The sequence below is a fragment of the Taudactylus pleione genome, unplaced genomic scaffold, assembly GCF_031769625.1.
Source record: "Taudactylus pleione unplaced genomic scaffold, aTauple2 ptg000548l, whole genome shotgun sequence".
In the NCBI taxonomy this organism is placed as follows: Eukaryota; Metazoa; Chordata; class Amphibia; order Anura; family Myobatrachidae; genus Taudactylus; species Taudactylus pleione.
This window is the reverse complement of record NW_028284950.1, coordinates 1,013,077-1,028,216: the sequence shown is the minus strand read 5'-3', so window position 1 is coordinate 1,028,216 and position 15,140 is coordinate 1,013,077. Positions and strand designations below refer to the sequence as shown.

General features: G+C 39.6%; 1 protein-coding gene across 1 annotated transcript in view; it reads right to left on the bottom strand.

Annotated features, from left to right (window-relative positions):
- Nucleotides 1-15,140, bottom strand: part of MAML3 (mastermind like transcriptional coactivator 3) — a 402,002-nt gene that overhangs the window by 261,489 nt on the left and 125,373 nt on the right. The window lies entirely within an intron of this gene.

The following is a 15,140-nucleotide window of genomic DNA, read 5'->3' as shown; positions in this document are numbered from 1 at the left end:
TTCCTGTGGAGGCCAGTGTATGTGCGTTTTATTCCTGTGGAAGCCAATGTAGTGTGTTTTATTCCTGTGGAGGCCAGAGTATGTGCGTTTTATTCCTGTGGAAGCCAATGTAGTGTGTTTTATTCCTGTGGAGGCCAATGGGTTTGTTTTATTCCTGTGAAGGCCAATGGGTGTGTTTTTTTTATGTGGAAGCCAATATGTATATTTTTCATAGGTCGCGCACATTGTATCGCCGGATAGTGTGCCTTGGCAATTTTAAAATCTTGCGTAGTGTGCCTCGAGTTGAAAAAGGTTGAAAATTACTGAATTATAAGGTCTCCCACATGCGAATATTAATGCCTCTCTATATATGCAGAAACAGGCTATGACAATACTTGTGTTCATAAGTTATGGTGTGAATCAATTATAAAAACATATAGCAATCAATTACGTTTTGCAGATACTGTAGCTGTAAAGCAATAATACAGTAATCCAATACAAGCCTTACACACGGGAAAGTACAGTGTGACACAGAGTGACAACTTTTTTATAAGCTTGTGAAAACATGACCTTTTTATGGCATTTGTGACAGCCAGTTAAAGCCTGCTACAGCTATGGCTCCTTTCTCACTTCTGTGTATCTAACTAAGTACATAGTAACTGGGCCTGGGAATTTGGGATTACAGAGTTGAATCTCGGCTACAGGAACATGGTGTCCAGACGTGTGATGTAATCATAGACTTACCCTAAGTGCGCTGTGGAAAAAGCCAGTGACCTAAAAACACTGATTCAGGGTGGCAAGGAAACCAACGGCAGGTCTGGACTGCTTGGCTTCAACAGCATACCTACTATGCCAGAATTCATATTTACTTTAACCAGACCACATTTTCTTGCAGAGGAACTATTTTGCAATGTTACAGCAAACATGGAAAAAAATAAATAAAATGTATTTTAAGAAAAAAAAAAATCTGTTACTAATTCAGGTTAATTTTCTCTCTTGTTTAATAAGTCTTCATCCATAGACACCAATGAAATAATGCATCCTGCGCCAGTTTTTTATGCATGATCATAGAATACTTGAATGTTTTTATTAAACAAAGATTTTTACATTTATTGATTGGAAAACATATACATTGTATTATTTTAATGTTATGTTTCGTTATCTAATTCCATTCGTAAGAGAATATAAAAGAAAACCTATTTGTTTCTACAAGACACAAAAAGTAAACCTGTACAAGTATTTCTCGAAAATATACAAATATAGAACAATGTGTCAGAGCTTTAATTCCGCTTGATAACAGATATGGTTCTTTTACCCATATGTACTGTACACTGAATAGTAAATGAGACTCAAAGAATCTGATACGGACTATCATAAAATAATTAGCGAGAGCAGTGTTTTATCCAATCTCATTTTGCTATTGAAAATTCGGGGGCAGATTCAATTAGCAGCAAGTAACGACCTGTGTTAATTTTTCTCGCATACCATGGCATATTTTTGGCCAAACAGTTGGAACAGTTATTCAATTAGAAATGGCAAGTCGTTGGCATCATAGCAATGACACTCATTAACTCTGCAGTATGCAACAGTGGGAAATCACACTGACCCCCCCAAAAAGTGTCAAATAAGATAGCAGGAGAGAGTAGAAGGCTGTCATTGGCCATAAGCAACGTTTGGAAGGTTTCAAATGGTTGCCGTTTACAACTTTTATTAAGGAAGGAAAGATGATAGCCAGCAGGTAATAAACATGTTTACTGTATTCTGGGGTATAATAAAATATCTCTATTGTTATTTTTAAGTGTTTACATACAATGTCAAATATTGGAAAAACAGTTGTAATCCATCTGATCCAGTTCAAATCTCCATTTCCCATCAATATAAAACCACAATGTGTCTCACAGCCTTACATTCATTTTTCTGCTTTTTAGAGAAAATTACATTTCCTTATTGGCCATATGTCACTATTTAAACACCTCATTATCTATTTGGAGGGGTGTACCAGAGGTACTGCACTATGTGCATATTAAACACAATTTGCAGGTAATCCCTCGAAAACTGATGTTTTCGGAAATACTCGCAAAATATAAGTATCCCCTAGATGTATTACACGGGTTCCGCAGAAGATATCGGAGATATCTGCTGTGGTTCCTCTGTTTCTGATCGCAATAGCAGCTCTCACAGGTTTCTATGGGGGCTGTTATATTGTGATATTTAAATTCCAGAGCTTGGCTCCATTAGTTAATGTCATCTTAAGATGGCATGCATTGTGGATTATGGGCTACATAATGCATCATTTACCAGATTCCTCTCTGGTAATAGCCTCTCGCACATGTGCTGTGTGATGACCGGGCATGCACAGTAGGCCATCTGAGGTCCTTCAGCATAAAGTAAAGTAATCGCTGGTGCATATGATTTTTAATACATCTGGGCAGTAAAAAATGTCTTACTGCCGCAAAAAGAAGCAATAAGAAATTCTATTTATCGTGTCTACAACCCTATATATATAAATGGGCCCCTATGTCCTAAAGTTTTTACATTAAAATAAGAGCTCTTACATAGTAATTACCTAGCCTGGAGATGTGAACTAAAAGCTGCAACTTTTCCCATTGAAACCAGCGTTAACTTAGAGATCATTTCAGATTGAATAGCAAAAGTTCCTGCTTAAAACTTTGATTGGCGATTGACTCCCTTTAATGAAGTACAGTAGAAAGCTAATGTTTGGTATCAGGGTATCAAACTGCTCTGAATGTGTGTACTCCATGTAATACCAAGCTGGTACTTTGATCTTAGTCTGTCAAAAGTAAACTTAATGAGACAAAAAAATCAAACAAATAAGAGAAAAAAATTAGACATGATCCAATATCACATATCTGTGAGTGGCAAATGTATGTGAACATTTAGGCTAAGTAGATATTTTGAAGGTGAAATTAGATTCGGGTATTTTCAATCTAAGGGATGACAATTGGTTATGAGTGGACAACCTGACTTTTTAAAAGAACAGGGATCTATCATAGTCTGATGTTCACAACACTTGTTTGTGGAAGTGTATCATGCCACAAACAAAGGAGATATCTGAGGACCTCAGAAGAAGAGTTGTTGATGCTCAACAGGCTGGAAAAAGTTACAAAACCATCTCTACAGAGTTTGGACTCCACCAATCAACAATCAGACAGATTGTGTACAAACGGAGGAAATTCCAGACCATTATTACCCTCCCCAGGAGTGGTCGACCAACAAAAATCATGCCAAGAGCAAGGCGTCTAATAGTTCGCAATGTCACAAAGGAACCCAAGGTAACCTCTAAGCAACTGAAGGCCTTTCTCTCATTAGCTAATGTTAATATTCATGAGTCCACCATCAGGTGGACACTGGACAACAATGGTGTGCATTGCCAGATTGCAAGGAGAAAGGCACTGCTCTCCAAAAAGAACATTGCTGCCCATCTGCAATTTGGTAAAGTTCACCTGGACAAGCCAGAAGACTATTGGAACAATAGTTTTGTAGGCAGATGAATCCAAAGTAAAGCTTTTTGATTTAAATGAGAAGCGTTATGTTTGGAGAAAGGAGAACAAAGCATTCCAGCATAAAAACCTCATACCATCTGTTAAACATGGTGGTGGTATCATGGTTTGGGCCTGTTTTGCTGCATCTGGCCCAGGACAACTTGCCATCATTGATGGGACAATGAAATCTGAGTTATACCAGAATATGCTAAAGGAAAATATCAGGACATGTGTGCATGAGCTGCATCTCAAGAGAACGTGGGTCATGCAGCAACATGACCCAAAGCAGACAAGTCATTTGACCAAAGAATGGTTAAAGAAGAATAAATGTAAAGTTTTGGTACGGCCAAGTCAAAGTCCCGACCTTAATCCAATTGAAATATTGTGGAAGGACCTGAAGCAAGCAGTTCACGGGAGGAGTTGAAGCTGTTTTGTAAGGAGGAATGGGGTCAAATTTCTCCAAGCCGATGTTCAGGACTAATCAACAATTACCGGAAACATTTAGAAGAAGTTATTGCTGCACAAGGGGGTCATACCATATACTAAAAGCAAAGGTTCACATACTTTTGACACTCACAGATATGCGATATTGGATAATTTCCCTCAATAAAAAAATGAGCATGTCTAATTTTTTTGTCTTTTTTTATTTGGTTCACATTATTTACTTTTAGGACTTGTGTGAAAATCTGAGGTAGTTTTAGGCCAAATTTCAGCAGAAATATAGAAAATTCTGAAGGGTTCACAAACTTTCAAGCACCACTGTACATATATGGCTGTTACATACAGATAATGTTTATTTGTATGTGTGATCAGATATCAGTTTACTATGTAGATAACATGTAATTGACAGTCACTTTAAAGGTAGGTGTGAGTGACCTTTACATAAATAAAATCCAGAACAGTTTGGATCAGCAGATTTCAGTAGAAACAAACATGCTGTAAGGAGTTATTTCCGGCAATGATTTTATTATGGTTTATAAAAATAAATTAGAGAGAACTTTCTCTGCTCACTGCTACCATCTGAGAGAGACTGTGACTATAAGAAGCATTATTGATCTACAGTACACACATACATTCTATTCTCTAGCCCTTGACCAGCCATTGTTAGAACATATCAACCTCGGCGGCATGGCTGCTCATAAACACTGTTTTTCAAACGTGGGTCTATGATTAACTGGATAGCATCAATTAAAATGTTTTGAAAGCTATCATGAAGCTCATGGGCAATTAAAGTATTAAAATAAAAGAAGGGGCAAAATAGAGTTGTTGAGCTTGTAAGAACTTGCTGTAAAAAATAGACTGCTGAATATTTTTTTCAGCATCATAGCAGAACTTAACACATTCCATGCCACAATACTCCTAATTATAACTTATATGGACAAATGTACCTTGGGATTTGAGTGGAATCATCTGCATGTGTTAAATTTAAGTATATTTGTCATCTGCACATACAACTAGCTTGCTATCTATGGAATAGAGTTTTGTGTAGTTGACTCGGAGTAGGTTGGATTAGTAAAATAAAAAGGTACCTGGTCATTCACAACTACTAAAGAACACTGTGAATGTGTTGGTTACTGGGGAGTTTTATTAATTTCAAAATAAAGGTGACAAAAAGTCACCCCACCTGAGCTCCTTAAACTTAACTATATGTTTGTCTGTTAAAATAAATGAGAAGCGATTATTAAAATAAGAAATCTAAAACAAAACATAAAAACAATGATTGTTCAAAAGTTTAATAATCTACCTTTACTATGTATGTTATGAAAAATACCCGTCAGCCATAACATTAAAACCACTGACCGGTAAAGTGAATACCATTCATTATCTTGTTACAATGGCACCTGTCAATGGGTGGGATATATTAGGCAGCCAGTAAACAGTCAGTCCTTGAAGCTGATGTTTTAGAAGCAGGAAAAAATGGGCAAACATAAGGACATAAGTGACTTTGACAAGGGCCAAATTGTAATGGCTAGACGACTGGGTCATTGCATCTCCAAAACGGCAGGTATTGTGGGATGTTCCCGGTATGCAGTGGTTATTGCCTACCAAAAGTGGTCCAAAGAAGGACAACAGGTAAACTGGCGACAGGGTCATGGGTGCCCAAGGCTCACTGATGCATGTGGGGAGAGCATGCTAGCCCTCCGAAGAGCTACTTAGCAAAAATTGCTGGAAAAGTTAATGCTGGCTATGATAGAAAGGTGTCAGGACACACAGTGCATTGCAGCTTGCTCCGTATGGGGCTGCATAGCCGCAGACCGGTCAAAGTGCCCATGCTGACCACTGTCGACCACCGAAAGCACCTACAATGGGCATGTGAGCACCAAAACTGAACCATTAAGCAATCGAAGAAGGTGGCCTGGTCTGATGACAAGCATGTGGACAGCCAGGTTCTTGTGCTTTGTTTAACTGGTGAAGAGATGGCATCAGGAAGCACGATGAGAAGGCGGCAAGCTGATGGAGGAAGGTGGCCAATGTTCTACTGGGAAGCCTTGGGGCCTGGTATTCATGTGGATATTACTTTGACACATACCACTTACCTAAACATTGTTGCAGACCAAGTCCACCCCTTCGAGGCAGCGGTGTTCCCTGATGACAGTGGCTCTTTCAGCATGATAATGCGCCCTGCCACACTGCAACAATTGTTCAGAAATGGATTTAGGAACATGACAAAGAGTTCAAGGTGTTGACTTGGCCTCCAAACTCCCCAGATATCAATCCGATCGAGCATCTGTGAGATGTGCTGGAAAAAAAAAGTCCTGAGACATGGAGGCCCCATCTTGCAACTTACAGGACTTAAAGGATCTGCTGATAACGTGCCAGATGCCACAAGACACTTTCAGATGTTTTGTGGAGTCCAGGCCATGACAGATCAGTGCTGTTTTGGTGGCACAAGGGGGACCTACACAATAGGAGGTTTTCATTTTATGGCTGATGGGTAGATGTATGTTATTTTATCTAGGATCGAGGTGGACCATTTTATTACTCATTTTTTGGTATTGCTTTTTAATAAATAAATGAATGAAGTATGAACGTAATAATCTATATAATTCCCATCTAATTGTCAGTCACAGAAACAACTTATTTTGCATAGAACAAACCCTGTCTGCTATCCATCAACAAATAGTTATAGTATCCAACCACAATGAAATTACACAATATTATCTATGTCATGTACATCTATATAATTGTAAATTTTTGGAGGTATCTACATGTCTTACAGGCTGAAACTTTTAGAAACTTTGTGTATCCTCCCCTACACCCTCCTACACAATACACTCCTACACAATACCATCATTTATAAGCTATTAATGGACAACCTCTCTAAAACCCTCCCACGGTTTGTTAATGTGTGGGAAAGGGACCTGGGTCTGTTTCTGATGGACGCTGACTGTCAAAAAAAAACTTTTTTAAAGCCCATTCCAGCCTCATCTGTGTCATAGTTAAGGAGACACAATACAATATCTTAATGCGATGGTATACATACTATGTAGTATGGCTACAAACTATGGGCCTGATTCAGAGCCGTTCGCTATTTGCGGTCGTTCGTTCAAAAACAAGGGGTGGCTATTCAAATGATCCGTTCGCAAATTGCAGTCTGTTCACACCTCTAAGTCTGAACGAGCGAGCAAAACATACGCTCGTTTATTTGTTAAAAAAGCCCCCTGGCCGCTCGCACCATACGTCATGTCCGCTATTTATTAGATTAATCGAGTACATCGACCAGCGTATGAACTGCTCGCTATTCTTGTGGTTGGTTTTTGCTACCACAATCTTGCGAGCAGTTCTGGCTATAAAATAACCGAGTGACGTGGTCAATGACGCTGCTGTATTAATTATGCACACCCATAAAACGCCCGTTTTGACCTTTAAGCGCGCCTGCGTTCGGATCTCCACTCCCCATTTTCAAGCACCTTCCCCTGTTACCACCCACATACGCCTCCTTCTGTCACTCAAAATAGCAGGCATTCGCTATATTGCGAGCACATGAATTTCGGCCGCACTGACTGGTTCGCGCATGCGTATAACGATCCGTACGCATGCGCAGATGTGCGAACATCGCTCGGAACGAGCGTACTGCCGCTAGCGAGTGGCTCTGAATGAGGGCCTATGTTCTTGTCCAATCTTGGTACATGCTGGAATACTTCCAGCTCCTTTGGTACACTATTCCACATATGGTGGCATTGCACTCTGATTTCACCTTTTTGGCTAGATGTCATCAGAGTTTCTAAACAAATTCTAGGTGCTGTATGCACCCACATACCTGGCTTTTTGGTTACAGGCCCACTCCTCCACATTAACATACAAACAAATTCCTTCTCTGTCACCTCCATATACTGGAACTCTCCCAAACCCCCCACATGTAAAGATTGTTTCAAGAGACTAGACTATTTTATGTCCATGGAAGATATTTAGCTTTTCTCAGTTTATACATTTTAAGATTGTAGCGGGACATGGTTCTGTTGACTGGACTATAAAGCTTCAGAAGCCTATAAAATGTACATTTCTGCCATCACAACGGGCCCAAAAGCCTCTATCAGTCCGCGACCACTTGTCCCGGGCTAGGGTGAGTTTAGCTTTGTCATTTTTCAATATACCTATCTAGTCTAATTAAGGGTCTTATACTGTGACACCTCCCACCTTCTTTTTTCCCTTTCTTATCTTTCCTACCTCACCATTATACCTTATGTTTTTTTTTTATACTGGTCTTCTGTTATTATTTTCTCTTACTTAAGGTCCCCATACACGGTGCAATTCAAAGTTGGTAAGATGTGTTGTACGATTGCCCTTGAAATTCTTCATAAGATGTGGTAAAATGGTGTACGATTGATCGTTACGATCATAGGATAAGATGCATAGAAGTATATCACATTGTACTCAAAAGATCGTAGGTCTCTCTGCAAAACCATCTGATCTGCGATCCAACTAGAGGACAGCGGGGACGCGCATCGGGGGTCGCAGAACACACAAAAAAACACCTATTTTCATACGATTGGTCTGTACAACCTGTCGAAACTGTCCATATCGGGTAAAAAAATCATACGGTGTATGGGCACCATTAGTCTGACGCTACAATCCTCTCTATGAGCCATTATATTACTTACTGTTCTAAACCTATTGTATAAGCTCGTTATGTGGATTTTATAATGTCTTTCATACTCCCTTGATAATTCTTCAATAACAACAGATTGAAACAAAAACAAAACAAAACTGCACAATATATCTAAACAGTATAATACATTATAATCAACACTTTCTCGATGGATGGTCACATTGCAAAATCAACATCAGTCATTTATGCAGTACCTAGACAAAATATACCATGGCTTTCTTTTTGTTTTATAAGAAGACTTAAATTTTCCTGAAAACAGGATTAGTTTGCTTATTCCTCCACATATGGTAAAACCAATCTATGCAAAATTTCTAGAAAGTTAAATAAAAGCAAACCAAACAACCACCAAGAATTACTTTGTATCCCCCTTGGATTCTACACACGTTTTTATAATAAAATCTGCACGTAATAATCTTTTTTTTTTTTTTTTACGTGTATGAAAAACCATAAAATGTGTAGGAATAATATGGTATCCTATTTTTTTTTTGCTGAGAAAACCGAAGCACCTGGAGAAAACTAACACAAACACAGGAATAATATAGAAACTCCACACTGATAGTGCCTTGGTCAGTAATTGACACATGACCTCAGGGCTTTAAGGCAGTAATGCTAACCGCTATGTCAAACGTGCTGCCCCGACAATAACCACTATGGAGCTACTTATTTTGAATGAGGGGACACTGCTTTTTTTTTTAAATAAGTGTGCCCCTGAGGTTAATGATGAGGGAAATATTCCAGCACTCATTTAGTCCATAATGATTGTTGTGTCTGGTGATCATACATGGGAGTTGTATCAATCCTTGGAGAGAGATTAGTTGAGTAGTTGCCCAACTTTCAAATGAAGGTTCTCCTAAACCTGTGTTTGTGTTAAGATGGGGGAGATATTTCCTGGCTTGTAAAAAACTGATGCAATGTCTTGCCTGGAAGGGGCAGGACTTAAATACATAATTGTGGTCCCTGCATTATTATTATTACCAGTTATTTATATAGCGCACACATATTCTGCAGCGCTTTACAGAAAATATTTGGAATTCACATCAGTCCCTGCCCCAGTGGAGCTTACAATCTATATTTCCTATCACATGCACACACACATACACTCTAGGGTTAATTTTATTGGGAGCCAATTAACCTACCAGTATATTTTTGGAGTGTGGGAGGAAACCGAAGTACCCAGAGGAAACCCACGCAAGCACAGGGAGAATATACAAACTCCACACAGTTAGGGCTGTAGCTGGAATCGAACCCACAACCTTAGCGCTGTAAGGCAATAATGCTAACCATTACACCGTCTGTGCTGCCCTGCATGATGACATCATGCTTATAATGTGACAAAGCACATTACAATAATCTGCCAGGTTTGTACACTATATGCTCCTAGCTTAGTTTCCACTGTGCCACCTGGGACATGAGGTCTAATGGGTACTTTGTGCCATGCCCCCCCCCCCCCCAGGGAAGTGCTGGGCTTTGCAGCACGATGCCCATAGGTCATGGTCCCCAGGTTACCCTAGCAGACTGCAAATTAGAATTAGGTAACTATTATCAGCAATCATACCTTATTCTGACAATATGAAACTATAACTAATTAATACTATAAGCTTATTATGTAACCCTCCCTCAGAGGGGCTAACATACCACAAATATTTTTTCATAATACCATAGTCCCAATTATAACCACTTTGTGGTATAAGAAAAGCAATGTCAACACAACCTTCAGTTCATTTCACAGGAAATACACAAACAAACGATATAATTTATATTCCACATATAACCAGCTAGCTCTGAAGTGAGATCCATCTTGTTTAGGAATCAGTCAAGACAGAGTTAAAGAGAATGTGACGCCTTTGGTTGTCCACGGTGCTACAAAGCTGTTCTCGGGTGTCAGCTAAGGCAGGTGGCATTGCTCTGCCTCTCTATCTCCCTGTTGCTAAGTGAGCAGTGCTGTATCGCAGGCACAGATGAGCCAATCGCTGTACAACTTACAAAGACTGACAAAGGCTGGAGAAAACAGCGAGCTGCCTGCTAGACAGAGTGAAAAATGAAGGTGTAAGAGTATTAAAACAGCGCTCGAGGGAGAGATAGCAGGACCACCCCAGAATTAATTTCCAAGCTGTGAAGATATAAGTTGTGATGTTTGAGGGTGCAGTGCTATCTATTTTTTATAACAGGAACATCTGGGAAGCAGTGCCTGCCGTCTGTAGTTAGAGCTTGATATCTATGCAAGAGGAAATGACATATTGTTGAAATGACCTTTCTTACAGATCAGGTAAAACAATCTGTCCTACTCAAGCATCCTGACCTACTCAAACAGCAGGGCTTATAAACTGTGAACCTACCATAACTATATATTACATGCTACATGCAGCTACTTAGCTTTCAAACGGGCACGTGTGGAGCAAAGATATTCCAGAACATCACTGCATAAAAGTGGGGTTTACTTAAAGAACATCTGAACCCTTACTGAATCCACAGGAGAGTAGTAACGAAACCTCAAACATCCACAGGATTACGATGTGACTAGATGAGCTACTAAGCCACCTTGATTCACACAACCCGGCTGACAAGCATACGTATTTGTTAAGCTTGAGGAACTGGAATCATTATAATAATCTCTATGTGAGGTGAATGTGCTAATTAGAGAATTATGACTTCCTTCCACTGTGCCAACATATCTTGCAGCAAAATGGGTACGAGAGAAGTAGGCTAATCTCCCCATATTTCATACACCAATATATTACATTGTAAATTCTTCTAGGCTCATACAGTGCATAAAGATAGATGTTCATAAAAAATACAGGGATTCTTTTTCTGATCTATTCACAATGTAAGTGCCAGGCAATGGTGTCATTATTTTCTCACAAATTATTTTTTAAAGGCATGTCTGCATATGTATGTGCCTGACAATTCTGTACGGGGCACACGGCAACCTTATTTAATTTCACATGTTCACGATTTATTGTCAAACTCCAGTCAGAATTATATCATTCCCCCCCCCACCCATACACAAGTAGAAGATTCCCAGTCTGGAGCATCCACAGTTCAGAACATTCACCCCAAGGAATCCTGCAAGGGTGGTTTTCCAGGCATGGCAGCCATATTGTATACATACTCTCTGCAAGGGTGGTTCTCCAGTCATGGCAGCCATATTGTATACATACTGTCTGCAAGGGTGGTTCTCCAGGCATGTCAGCCATATTGTATACATACTGTCTGCAAGGGTGGTTCTCCAGGCATGGCAGCCATATTGTATACATACTCTCTGCAAGGGTGGTTCTCCAGTCATGGCAGCCATATTGTATACATACTGTCTGCAAGGGTGGTTCTCCAGGCATGGCAGCCATATTGTATACATACTGTCTGCAAGGGTGGTTCTCCAGGCATGGCAGCCATATTGTGTACATACTGCACTGTGCAGTGCTATCAGAGAATATATTTTGTTGTGAGGAACTGTACCAATGAGGAGTGAAAGGAGAAGAGGAAACTAAGAGGTAATTGGTAAGTTAGATCAAATGACTAAAGTGTAGGCTCACTATAAGCTCAGGGCAGGATCTGAGACATAATTTCAGTAGTATGAACAACAAATTGTGCGGTGCTCAAAAAATGGTGGCACTGTGGGTATTGAATCAGTTATCCAGGTCTATACTGCAGCCAAACACCTGAGGAGATTTCATATTCCCTCCATATAATGGTTAAACAGAAACACAGGGAGTGTGTTATGAAGCGGAGAATCTATCAGGGTGTTCTTAATTGCACTAAATAGTACTAGCAAGGAAGTCATGTGCACTAAATAGTACTAGCATAGAAGTCGTGTGCACTAAATAGTGTCTAGCAAGGAAGTCGTGTGCACTAAATAATACTAGCAAGGAAGTCATGTGCCCACTAAATAGTACTATCAAGGAAGTTGTGTGCACTAAATAGTACTAGCAAGGAAGTCGTGTGCACTAAATAGTACTAGCAAGGAAGTCATGTGCACACTAAATAGTATTAGCAAGGAAGTCGTGTGCACTAAATAGTACTAGCAAGGAAGTCGTGTGCACTAAATAGTACTAGCAAGGAAGTCGTGTGCACTAAATAGTACTAGCAAGGAAGTCATGTGCACACTAAATAGTACTAGCAAGGAAGTTGTCTGCACTAAATAGTACTAGCAAGGAAGTCGTGTGCACTAAATAGTACTAACAAGGAAGTCGTGTGCACTAAATAGTACTAACAAGGAAGTCGTGTGCACTAAATAGTATTAGCAAGGAAGTCGTGTCCACTAAATAGTACTAGCAAGGAAGTTGTGTGCACTAAATAGGACTAGCAAGGAAGTTGTGTGCACTAATTAGTACTAGAAAGGAAGTCGCGTGCACTAAATATTATTAGCAAGGAAGTCGTGTGCACTAAATAGTACTAGCAAGGAAATCGTGTGCACTAAGTAGTATAGCAAGGAAGTCGTGCATACTAAATAGTACTAGCAAGGAAGTCGTGTGCACTAAATAGTACTAGCAAGGAAGTCGTGTGCACTAAATAGTATTAGCAAGGAAGTCTTGTGCACTAAATAGTATTAGCAAGGAAGTTGTGTGCACTATATAGTACTAGCAAGGAAGTAGTGTGCACTAATTAGTACTAGAAAGGAAGTCTTGTGCACTAAATATTATTAGCAAGGAAGTCGTGTGCACTATATAGTACTAGCAAGGAAGTCGTGTGCACTAAGTAGTATAGCAAGGAAGTCGTGCATACTAAATAGTACTAGCAAGGAAGTAGTGTGCACTAAATATTATTAGCAAGGAAGTCGTGTGCACTATATAGTACTAGCAAGGAAGTCGTGTGCACTAAGTAGTATAGCAAGGAAGTCGTGCATACTAAATAGTACTAGCAAGGAAGTCGTGTGCACTAAATAGTACTAGAAAGGAAGTAGTGTGCACTAAATAGTATTAGCAAGGAAGTCATGCGCACTAAATAGTACTAGCAAGGAAGTTGTCTGCAATAAATACGACAAGCAAGAAAGTCGTGTGCACTAAATACGACTAGCAAGGAGGTTGTGGCTAAAAAATAAAATAAAGACAAAGTAACATTAAACATATACAAATAAGTAACAGTTCAGTAGTCTCACACAAAGTCACTTAACTGGTTAAAACTAGAGATGTGCGGGTTCGGATATACTCTGTTCTTATCGCCATTTTACCGCAAGTTCGGATTAGTTCGTACTTATTTTATTAGCTATCCAAAACACGTGATAGCTGATAGCCAATAAAATGCCGTTTTGAGATCCGAGTAAATCCAAGTAAAACCGAGTAAATCCGAACCCGCTCATCTCTAGTTAAAACTAGTAAGTCCAGGTAGAGGGCTTAACTTTATTTCAATTAATAATAATAATGTAAATATCACTGAGTGTTAATTCTGCATTGCAATAGGGTCTGACACATTCATTCACATTGGAAAGTGAAGAAAAGTACTGGTGCGTACACACTGGACGATCGTCAACGATAACGATATCGTTGAACGGTCTCCCGAGTGTGCTGGATGATCGCTATCGATCATCCAGCACACCACCAACGATGGCTAGGGACCCGTGATGGCCTGCATGCACGGTCGATGGACGATATCTTTATCGTCCATATGTGCCCGCGCATAGCAGGTCGTTGGTGGGTTGGAGGCACCGAAAAATGCACAAAATGAACGATATGATCAATATCGTTATCGTTCATATCGTGCATTATAATCGTACAATGTGTACGCACCATAACACTTCAGTCAGCAACAAATGAAAAACATATAGAACTGATGAAGTCCATAAAGAATATGCAAAATCATTGACATATCTGCAAAGATAGATGCCTCAAATCAATTTTTTTTTTTTTACTTAATTTCTTTGGAGTTTAGTTTCCCTTTATCTTAATTATGATTGTTCATCATTATTGATGTCAAAGGTAGAATTTGCAGAGCATTTGTACAGTAATTTGCTATCGATGAGGATGCAACTCCCATCGTGTAAAATATGCCCAAATTGTGAGTGTCCACTCACAATCACGATGCACGTCCCTGCAGGTCGTGCATCGCATCTTCAGATCTGCCGTGCCATTCTCAGTCACGATGGACTGGAATAGTTAGGAGGCACGATAGATCGTTTGTCACATTGGACAGTTTTTAACACCAAATCGTGCCCACGACTGCCGGGGAGCTGCTGGGGAGAGTTCCTGGGGAAATCGGACACGATATCGGATCATGAGCACATCGCCAAGTGTGTAGGTACCTTTACTCTGATCTGCATGTAGTCATCTTAACCCTATATTTCTACAAAATGACATTATAACTTGTTCAATTAAGTTTGAACAACTAATATTATGTGTGCATCTTTTGAAGCATGGTCCTCATGATGAAACCACCAGAGATTTGTATATTTCACATCTCTAATCTCCATCAGAAATTCAGAATGTCAAACAGAACAAGCGCTCCTGAGGGCTGAGGTTCTTCATTTGACACTGTTTGCTAAAGCTCTTGCCATCCTCACAGTAATTGATCATTTTATATTAATAGTATAAATCTCCATGTATAGTGTCAATATTAAT